Source organism: Manis pentadactyla, chromosome 16, assembly GCF_030020395.1.
Source record: "Manis pentadactyla isolate mManPen7 chromosome 16, mManPen7.hap1, whole genome shotgun sequence".
In the NCBI taxonomy this organism is placed as follows: Eukaryota; Metazoa; Chordata; class Mammalia; order Pholidota; family Manidae; genus Manis; species Manis pentadactyla.
The window spans coordinates 67,637,051-67,647,882 of record NC_080034.1 but is presented as its reverse complement, the minus strand read 5'-3'; the positions used below and the strand labels follow the sequence as shown (position 1 = coordinate 67,647,882).

The window sequence follows — 10,832 nt, the reverse complement described above, 5'->3', positions numbered from 1 at the left end:
GGATGTAGTGTTCTATAGATGTCTATTAGGTCCTTCTGCTCTAGTGTGTTGTTCAATGCCACTGTGTCCTTACTTATTTTCTGTTTTGTGGATCTATCCTTTGCAGCAAGTGGTGTATTAAAGTCTCATAAAATGAATGCATTGCATTCTATTTTCTCCTTTAATTCTGTTTGTATTTGTTTCACATATGCTGGTGCCCTTGTATTGGGTGCATATATATTTATAATGGTTATATTCTCTTGTTGGACTGATCCCTTTATCATTATGTGATGTTCTTCTTTTTATCTGTTGTGACTTTCTTTGTTTTGAAGTCTATTTTATATGATACTAGTACTGCAACACCTGCTTCTTTCTCCCTGTTGTTTGCATGAAATATCATTTTCCATTCCTTGACTTTTATTCTGTGCATGTCTCTGGGTTTGAGGTGAGTCTTTTGTAAGCAGCATATAGATGGGTCTTCCTTTTTTATCCATTCTATTACTCTGTGTCTTTTGATTGGTACATTCACTCCATTTACATTTAGGGTGATTATTGAAAGATATGTACTCATTGCCATTGCAAGCTTTAGGTTCGTGGTTACCAAAGGGTCAAGGTTAGCTTCTTTAGTATCTTACTGTCTAACTTAACTCACTCATTGAGCTATTATAAACACTGTCTGGTCATTCTTTATTTCTTTCCCTTCTTATTCCTCCTCCTCCATTCTTCATATGTTGGATGTTTTGTTCTGTGTTCTCTTGTGTTTCCTTTTACTGCTTTTGTGGGTAGTTGATTTTATTTTTGTCTTTAGTTAGTATTTGGTTGGTCTTCTTTCTTTGCTGTGATTTTATTTTCTCTGGTGATATCTATTTAGCCTTAGGAGTGCTCCCATCTAGAGCAGTCCCTTTAAAATACCCTGTAGAGGTGGTTTGTGGGAGGCAAATTCCCTCAACTTTTGCTTGTCTGGGAATTGTTTAATCCCTCCTTCATATTTAAATGATAATCATGCTGGGTACAGTATCCTTGGTTTCAGGCCCTTCTGTTTCCTTGCATTAAATATATCATGCCATTCTCTTCTGGTCTGTAAGGTTTCTGTTGAGAAGTCTGATGATAGCCTGATGGGTTTTCCTTTGTAGGTGACCTTTTTCTTCTCTCTAGCTGCCTTTAATACTCTGTCCTTGTCTTTGATCTTTGTCATTTTAATTATTATATGTCTTGGTGTTGTCCTCCTTGGGTCCCTTCTTTTGGGAGTTCTGTGTGCTTCCATGGTCTGAGCAACTATTTCCTCCCCCAGTTTGGGGAAGTTTTCAGCAATTATTTCTTCAAAGACCATTTCTATCCCTTTTTATCTCTCTTCTTCTTCTGCTACCCCTATAATGGAAATATTGTTCCGTTTGGATTGGTCACACAGTTTTCTTAATATTCTTTCATTCCTGGAGATTCTTTTATCTCTCTCTGTGTCAGCTTTTCTGTGTTCCTCTTCTCTCATTTCTATTCCATTAACAGCCTCTTGCACCTCATCCAGTCTGCTCTTAAGTCCTTCCAGAGATTGTTAGCATTGCTGTAATCTCCCTCTGGACTTCATCCCTTAGCTCTTGCATATTTCTCTGAAGTTCCATCAGCATGGTTATGACCTTTATTTTGAATTCATTTTCGGGGAGTTTTGCTAGGTCTATTTACCTTGGCCCTCTCTCAGGGGTTGTCTGGACTATTTTGGACTGGACTAAATTCTTCTGCCTTTTCATGGTGATAGCGGTGGCTGTAGGCTGGTAGCGTGTGTGTCAACTGGGAGAACAAAGTCCTTTCCTGCTTGCTGGTTGCCTTGCCCTTCTCCGCTGCCAGTGTTGGTTACTTGCACTCCTGGAGCAGCTTCTGGGTTAATTCCCTAAACTGCTGTGGGCAGGGTCTCCATCAGAGTAGCACAGAGCCCTGTTGGGAGAGTCAGGTGTGCTCTCCCATGAAAGCAGCGCCCCTGTCTGGCAGCTGTGGGCCAACAGCAGCCTTTGTGTCTGGCCCGGGCAGCTGTGCACTGGGCTGAGCAGCTGCCGGAGGCGCAGCTGCTCCTGGGCTGCTCCTCTGCCGCCCCTTGCTCCCTCAGGCCACTCCTGGGCCCCTCTGGCACCGCCTTTCCTGGTGCATGCTGCCGCTCTCTCACTACTGGGCCTATGTGTCAGGGTCCATGCTTGTTGGGGGAATGACTGGCAAGCTGCTTATCACTGTGAGGGGCTTCAGAGCTGCATTGCCACCCAGGGGGTTAGGTCACCTAGAGTTCCCCGGTTTCCCAGGTGATGGGGTGCATGTGTCGGGATGACTTCATTGAACTTTGAGGTCCCTGTCCCTTTAAGACTTGCAAAAAGCACTTGCTTTTCTCTTGTCTCAGGGGTGCCGGTTGCGGGAACCTGCTCGCAGGTTTTGCTTTTCCGTTTCTCTAATATCCAACACCCTGTGCACTGTGTGTCTGCGCTCCTGGTGCGGATTGTTTAGCAGTCTTGGGCTTTCACTCCCTCCCTGCCCTGACTCCTTTCTTCCTGCCAGTGTCTGGGATAGGGGGGCGTTTGGGTCCGGCTGGGCCGTGGCTTATATCTTACCCTCCCTGCTGAGTTCTCGCAGATGTAGATGTATCCTGGCTGTTGTACTGTATCTACTGGTGTCTCTTTTAGGGATAGCTCTATTTGTTGTATTTTCAAACATATATATGTTTTGGGGAGGAGATTTCCTCTGAACTACTCATGCCACCTTCTTGGCTTCTCCCCGTTTTTAAGGTAACAGGGCTAGAATGCATTTAGATAAATTCCTGAGAGCAGTCATGTAAATTAAACTAGATAAATCATTGCAAATAATTAATTTATAATGGAATTGACACAGAGCATCTGTTTATGACAGCATGATCTAGTTTAATTACAGCATGCCCAGGCCTGTTCCATTTAGAGCCGATTACCTGTTCTTCTTATGATAAAATTTGAGAAAGTGCTTTTTTGGAATATTATATTTTCTTCAAAAATCCTTGTTGTGCTCTAATTTAACCTTGTCATTTGAAAAGAGGCCCACGGGTGTTGCTGAAGACAGGAGAGTATGTTAGCTTCTCTCACCAGAACATGTATTCTCATCTGCACAGGCAGGCCAAAAAGCCACAAGAACCAGAGGCCTTGTCTGCATGTCGGAAAGTTAGGAAAGAAGGAGACAGAATTCTCACACTTGTTCCCCTCTGCTCAGTAGCATGCTGTCATCCAAATTATGATATTATCAATGAAAAAGCTGCTCATCTGAAATATTGCCCAGAATTTGCTATTTCTTGAGAAGCCCAAAGCTGTTGTTGCTCCCCAAATCCTGCCTCTATAAAGCCAGGCTGATGTCCCCTGTCCTACCTGCTACCTCTCATCCATCTTTAATGGGCCTCAGAGTGGTGATTCTGTTGTTTTCCCCCATTTCTTTAGTATAAATTCCATCTCCCCATTGTTCTTTGAAGGTGAGAACCATGAGTTATACTTGTTGATTATTTAACAAATCCTCTGAATGTACTCACTGATGAATCGATGGGGACTAGACACTGATAAAGTGCATATCACTATGCTTTTGATGAAGACTGTCCACCCAGATTAGATCAGTGCCACGCCTTGACAAGAATCCCACCAGGAATGCTGGGGTCCCTGGAGGAGGAGGCCACTGGTGAATGGGCCAGTCTATCTGATCCATTCACGCCTCATCTTGGGAATGTTCTTCTCTCTAGACCAGGTGCATGCTAGCAAAGTAGCTAAAGGCACTAGTTTTGAGTCAGACTGTGGTAGGTGGCATAACCTCCATAGGTGACTCCAAGCAAGTTATTTAACCAACTGGTGACTCTTTCCTTATTCTAACATGGGTCTAATAATGGTAAGTACCTCATCAGGGCTCAAAATGTAGCCAGTGTTTAATGGATGCTTGGGACTTTTATGGTTCTTATGGTATCTCTCCATCTTCTCTTGTTTCATTTTATTTTTATATGCATCTTAAATGCACAAAATTCTTATGGTTATTTGCCCAGCAATTTCTTCTCAATTGATCTTCCTTCATCTTTAGCCCACTTGTTTCCACTAGCTGAGCTGAAGAGCAGACTCTATTCATGCAGCTCAACACCACAAGTCTCCCTGGGGTCTTCTTCTTTAGGGTCAAGGCCAGGGAGCACCACTCCCATGTTGATCCTGTTCTTTGTTTCAATCGGTTCTCAAATCTCTACCTTTCCAAGATGATATCTATGCCCTGTCACTTCCCTTGGGGTCTCCTGTCCCTGTTTTTGCCTTCCATCCATCCTTGCTCTGATTCTCTGCCAGATATTCCAAGACAGTGATCACAACCTGTAAAACAAATTTAGTTCACAGGTGTGTGATTGAAAAAACAAGTCTAGCTGTCAACACACTTAAAAATAGAAAGCCTTCAAGACTGTGAGTGTCTGGCTCTCCTGAAACCCAGAGGATCAGGCAACACTGGGTCTATCCCGCACAAGGAGACAGTTCAGGGCATCTGGAGCTGTTATAGGCTCTCTCCAGGTCCCTGACCCTGCCAGGGGAGATCCAAGCTAGACTCTGCTGTGCTCCCTCAGCTGCTTTCCCTACCCAGATCCTGGAGGCATTCAGCTTTGTGACAGAGCAAGACAGTCTGAGCATACAGACCCAAATGATATATGGCTTTGGAGTGTGAAGACCTGGCTACAAGTCCTGGCCTCCACTAGCTGTCTGACTGAGTTGGTCTCTTAATTTTTTTGTTTCCTTATCTGGAAGATATAAGGACACTTGGCTTCTTTCCTTTACAGGGGTACTGACAGGAATTCAGGAGACAGTGGTCCTGGAAGTGTTTTGTGACGGAGAATGCAGACATTGGCTTTGACGATGGGGCTGCCCTTGATCTCATGAAGCTTCCCCAGGGTCCTTGGTGTTGTCCACATAAGAGTCTGAGCCATATGTCCCCTGTGCCTCTGATTCTCTGAGTGCAAGAATTTTCACCCATGAGTCTTAACGGCCATAACACTATTAATCCAGACAAGACATTCTTTGTTGGGCTTTGTGAACTCCCTGAAAGGAGGAGGTAAAGCAGAGATGCAAGATGGGCTGACTTTTTTGCAGGCAGGCTGCCTTATTTGGTCAAAGGAAGAAGGTAATCCTACACATTTACTCTCCATGCTGGTTTTCACTACAAACGGCCTCACACACCCACATATTGCCCACAAGTTGGCATGACCCCAGGATAAATAAGGCATGCATTTTTCTTATTAATCACCAATATAAAAACACATATCCTCTCTTTCTATTGCTCTGTGCATAGTTCACACCCTGTATAATTTTATACTGTTCCTGCAGCCCTGACATGCTCTAAGCTACAACTGACATTGATTTACTGACTTATAAAAATGCATTATCTGTTTTCAGTGTATGCATGAACTCTGAGAGTTGCGTAGGCAGTGACACTGGCCTTCAGAAAGCAGTGCATAACAAGGCCACACAAGGAGGGTAGTACTTTGTGTCTTAGAATGTTTCACATTGGTAACCACATTTGGGCTTGATCCACTAGTCCATTTCTGTGGGAGCAACCTGATGACAATTTCTAGCTAGATCCCAGCATTTGCTTGTCACATCAACTAAAATTCCTTTAGAATTAGGTCACTCCATGCCCCCTTTATAAGGCAAGCTCTTTAAAAGGGAGTCATTGTGATGGCAAGCTTGAAAGAAAGGCACATGGTCTTAGAAAAAGTCCTTGCATAGCTCTGCATGTCTGCAAAGAGGAAAATTTTTCTTCTAAGAAGGCAGATATTTTACCACAAAGAAGATCCTAGAGGAAAAGTTCAGCTTGATGGATACGCTGAGCATGAGTTTATCAATTTATGAGCCAAATGTTGGTTAAAGAAAATAAAACAATGTAAAATAATGCAATTTTTTTAGTTCCTTAGTTTAAAAACACAATAAAATTCTGCTGAATTTCTAATCGAAATGAATAGTCACAACTTTTCTTTGACTTAAAGGGTTTTAACAATAACATATTTCCTCAATCCCAAACTACATTTAGTTCTATAATTCAACCCATTTAAAATTAGGGAATAATACAGGCTGGAGATGTTGTTGGTGCAGTGCTCACCAAGTATCCATGGGATTCTTCACATTCCCCAGCCTATTTGCAGTTTTTTTGGGCCTGTGAAATAGGAACCAAAGTATTTGTGTTATTTTCAGGTTCAGGCAGTTAAAAGTCTGGGAGCCTCCTTCATTCCCTGACCTTGCATGCTGTGTACTCCAGATAGCATAGTGGAAAGAGGAAGAATGGCCACTCAATCTGCATTCATCTATGGTATGAAAAAGGAATAAACCATTGCTATGCTCAGTCACTTTTGTGGGACTTACTCGTTACTACAGCATGGCCTAGTCTGTCCTGCCTAATGTGTACATTTAAGATAAAGGGAATTTTTCCGTGGAGAAGGCTAACATTAAATCTATAACAAATTTTACAGTCATTGTCCTAGACTCCAAAATATAAAAATTCTATTTATTTTTGTTTCAGCAGTCGATGGGAAACTTTTCAAAGCAGTCTTTGCATTTAGAGAAGTGGTTGTCAATTGGAGGGGGCTGGTGGCTTACAGGGAATCCCTGGAGAACACTTCCAAAATCACATCCCTGCCCCACCCTCACCTTCATACCCTCCAGATTTGGATATAACTTTTTTCTTGCATACTTTTGAGAACCACAAATTAGAAAAGTATTCTGTAAGCATAATAATAGAGTTCAAATTAAAATTTCTGCTCTTCTTTTGCTTCCATTTTTATTTCATGTAAAATATATATATGTATATATCAGTGAGATGGGGTTAAGACCGGGCAGGGGCTGTAGAGGACGTGCCAGGTAAAGGGCGAGGAAGTGACAAGGAGGGGCCAGCATGGGCAGGGCAGAGGAAGGGGCCAGTGTGCAGACTGCTTACACACAGGAGGTTGGGCAAAATAAGTGAATGTACTGAGGATAATGGGAGTCAGATTTCTCACCACTGGAGAAGGTAGTTATAAGTATGGAAAGTGGAAAGGCCAGAATAAACCTGGTTCTGCTGGGTGAGAGGTGGAGGCATCTGTGTGAACTCATGATTTTTAAATCTGTGTAGAGATAGAGACATATATTTATACGGGATGAGAGGGGTGGGGGCCTATGAATGCATACATGTATTTCCCAGATCTCTACTGAGAAGACCTAGTAGCAATCATACCATAGTACCAGTGAGTATGCCTCATACTCAGATCTTAATTGCTAAACAACATTCTTCACTAAAAGGAACCAAGATGTCTTGTAAAAATTGCTGATTCCAGGCTGGGGCAGGGTAAGTATAAGACATGCCTGGAATATTTTCTTCTGCCAAAAATGTAAGAAAGTGCTCAAAAATGATGAGGACATGTGGAAAGGATACAAAAGCCAGGCAGAAGGCCTCCCACTGGCCAAACCTTGGATCATCTGAGCATCAAAATAAATGGTGACAGTAATAGATTATTACCCACTGAATAAAATCAGAGTCCATGAGTTCATTCTGATGCAAATAAATAAATGAATAAATACATGAGAGGGAAGGTAAAAGATCTTAACAACAGAATGCAATTATAAGATGTACAAGGAAATCTGAAATTAGAAAACCCCCACTTAGCAACCAAAATAGTAAAAACTGATTCAAGCAAGAATCATCAATGAATTCTACATCCAGTGGGTGGACGTTTGATGTCCAGCAAGGTATTTACCTATTCTCAAAGTATTTCACCACAGAATGCTCATAAATTATAAGAGAAAATAGAACCTTAACAGTGGAGAAACCAGGAAGACCTGCAAGCAAGTGACCAGAGTTGACATCAGTGGTGACTAAGCCTAGCGAGGCCCTGTGTCTTCTGAAGTGGGCCACTGAGACACTGGGCCACTTCTGTGGGATTCCTGCTAAAATGCATAGCCTCAACCCAATCATGAGAAAGTGCCAGATAAACTAGACTGTGACACAGGGTAACTGGCTGTTCTCTTCAACAATGCTGAGGTCCTGACAGACTGAACAGCCCTTCCTGAAGGAAGGCAAATGGGGCCGTGGGAGCTAAAAGCAATGTGTGGTCCCCAGTTACATGGACAACATGCTTTTTCCCTTCTCTTTTTCACTACAAATAACATTATTGGGATAAAAAGTGAGATTTGAATGAGGTTTATGGAACTATAGGATAGTAATGTATTGATGTTGATTTCCTTTCATTTTTAGTGTGGAAAAAAATGCATAACAAAAATGATCATCTTAACCATTTCTAAGAGCACAGTTCAGTATTGTTTAGTACATTCATGTTGTTAGTGTTAATCACAATTTGGATTGCTATACTGTGTTTGTAGGAAATTCTCTTATTTGTCTTTAGTAAATAGGTATTTTTAGGGGAAAAGAGTATATGTATGTTATATATAAATATAGATACATAAAATAGAGAGAAAAATGGTAAAACAAGTGCGGGGAAATAACAATTGGAGACTTGAGATGAAGACAATTCGGAAGCTCTTTGCTAGCTTCTGTCCCATTCCTCACCAGCCCTCCTGGAAGCATGCCGAGGGAACTGCTTTCTCATTTGCCCCCTTTGTGAGTCTGGGTCTCTGAAAAAAAATGGTCACTGAATAGTAAAATGGAAAAAATGACCAGGCATCTAAGAGGGAGAAACTAGTGCATCTCATACTCATTCCCCTAAGGCATCCTGAAGCAAATCGAATTCCCCTTTCGTTATGGAGTCCCACGTTCCCCTCTGCCTCTCAGTCCCGGGGGCCTCACTGATCCACCGCTCCCCCACCCCAGCCTGGCCTTCCCTTCTTTGAAGTCTTACAGCAGCAAAAGTGATCCTCCATTTTACTGAGGAGACTTTGTGTTGTTTTCTGTTTTCTGTGTATGGTTCACAAAAGCAAGGTTTTAGGTTTTTTTTTCTATTGCAGTAAAATACACATAACATGAAATATACCATTTTAACCATTTTAAATGTACAGTTGAGTGGTATCAAATACATTCACATTTCTGTGCAAATATCATCATCATCTAACCACAGAATTCTTCATCTTGCAAAACTGAAACGCTATCCCCATTAAACACCAACTCCCCACCTCCTCTCCCCTAGTCCCTGGAACCTACCTTCTCCTTTTCGTCTCTATGAATCTGACTACTCTAGGGACCTCACATGAGCAGAATCATCCAATATCTGTCCTTTTGTATATGGCTTATTTCACTTAGGATAATGGTCTCAAGGTTCAGCTATGTTGTAGCATGTGTCAGGATTTCATTCCTTTTTAAGGCTGAATAATATTTTATGGTAAATATAAATCACATTTCACTTATTCATCTACCAGTCAACACTTTGGTGGCTTCCATCCTTTGGCTATTTTGAATAATACTGCTGTAAACATGGGTGTACAAATATCTCTTTAAAGCTCTGTTTCAATTCTTTTAGATATACATCCAGAAGTAGAATTGACTGGGTTCTATGATAATATGTTAAAATTTTTGATGCACTTCCATACTGTTCTCCACAGTGGCCACACCGTTTTACATTCCCACCAGCAATGCACAAGAGTTCCAAAGGCTTTTAATTTTTATGTCCCTTGGTCAACAGGCTCATGCTGACAGACCCTTTGACATTATGGTGTTTAAACCAAGAGGCTTCATGTAAGATCTGTCTGCTGGTCAGCACTGCTGTATGAATCCACAGTCAGGCCCCATGTGCTAGGAGCTCACATAGCATATTCTTGGACTTGGAATCACAGAGTGTAAGCATTGGAAAGAAACTAGGTATAAATTTTGACAGGCAAATAGGCCTCTTCTTCAAACCCATTCTGGTTATGTCATTCAGACCTGTAGGTAAAGGACTTGCAGGGTCTGTGAATGGGTATAAAAATATTGTAAAGCATATTTAAAGCATAGTTTAAAATATTCCAAAGCAATAATGTACCCACATATCTCAGACAGAGAAGGTAAGATAAGGCCTTAAAAAACTACATCTTGTTTATAAAACAAAAAGCACCAGGAGATTTTTAACACTTGTGGTATTAGGATTAGCATTTTCTGGTTACAAATGACAGATGAGCCTTACCATAAATCCAGCATTTAGAGTAGTTCAAGAAGCAATGTAAATCTCCTTTTATCCACTTCAGGAGGATTAGACAGCTGGCAAACACTGCAGAGGCTTGATTCTACGGTGCTTGGATGTCTAGTTGTTAGAAACAGTGATTAGAACACGTAGCCCTCCTCTTGTTTCTGTATGCTTTACTTGCAAAGCCTGTCCCTGAGGCCTACAGTGTCTCCTTGGGTTTACTGGAACGGACACCAGGCCGAGATGGGTGGCAGCCTGTATTTTAATTCTTTAAATTGCTTGCTCCACCCTTGAGCCTACATATCTACATTGCAAAAAGCATTAAGTCACCACTGGTTTTTATTTTGAGTAGTTCCTTACATGGTGGGATGTGTCGGCACAGCACTGAGGGACAGAGTAGGATGGAAACAGGGTTTTCAGGGCTGGAATTGAGCAACAATAGGGTTTAAATGGTGATGTGCTTTGGTTAGCTTTTTATAACACAGGAAGGCTGATATGCATCCAGAAAGGCCAGTGTTTACCAGGTAAAAGAGGCCATTAGCAGGAAGGCCTAGGAGCAGGTTTCTATCCTGCATTTCATTACACAATGTAATTATCTAAGGAGCTTTTAAATATTTAAATTACCAGGCCACACCCAAGACCAACTTAATAAAAATGGATCTTTAGGGTCAGGAACCAGGTATCTGTATTTTTGTTGTTGTTTTTATGTATTTGTTCATACTGAGGTACATTCAATAAAAAGCATAAATTTTACTGTACATTTCAAATTTTGACA

At 41.6% G+C, this 10,832-nt stretch overlaps 1 long non-coding RNA gene across 1 annotated transcript; it reads right to left on the bottom strand.

Annotated features, from left to right (window-relative positions):
* Positions 1–8,467: 8,467 nt before the first annotated feature.
* LOC130681348 (uncharacterized) lies at positions 8,468–10,273 on the bottom strand. The gene is made up of 2 exons (XR_008994448.1): positions 10,058–10,273; positions 8,468–8,579 (listed from the first exon to the last, which is right to left on the bottom strand). It is a non-coding gene; the product is annotated as an uncharacterized LOC130681348 (long non-coding RNA).
* Between the last annotated feature and the right edge of the window lie 559 nt (positions 10,274–10,832).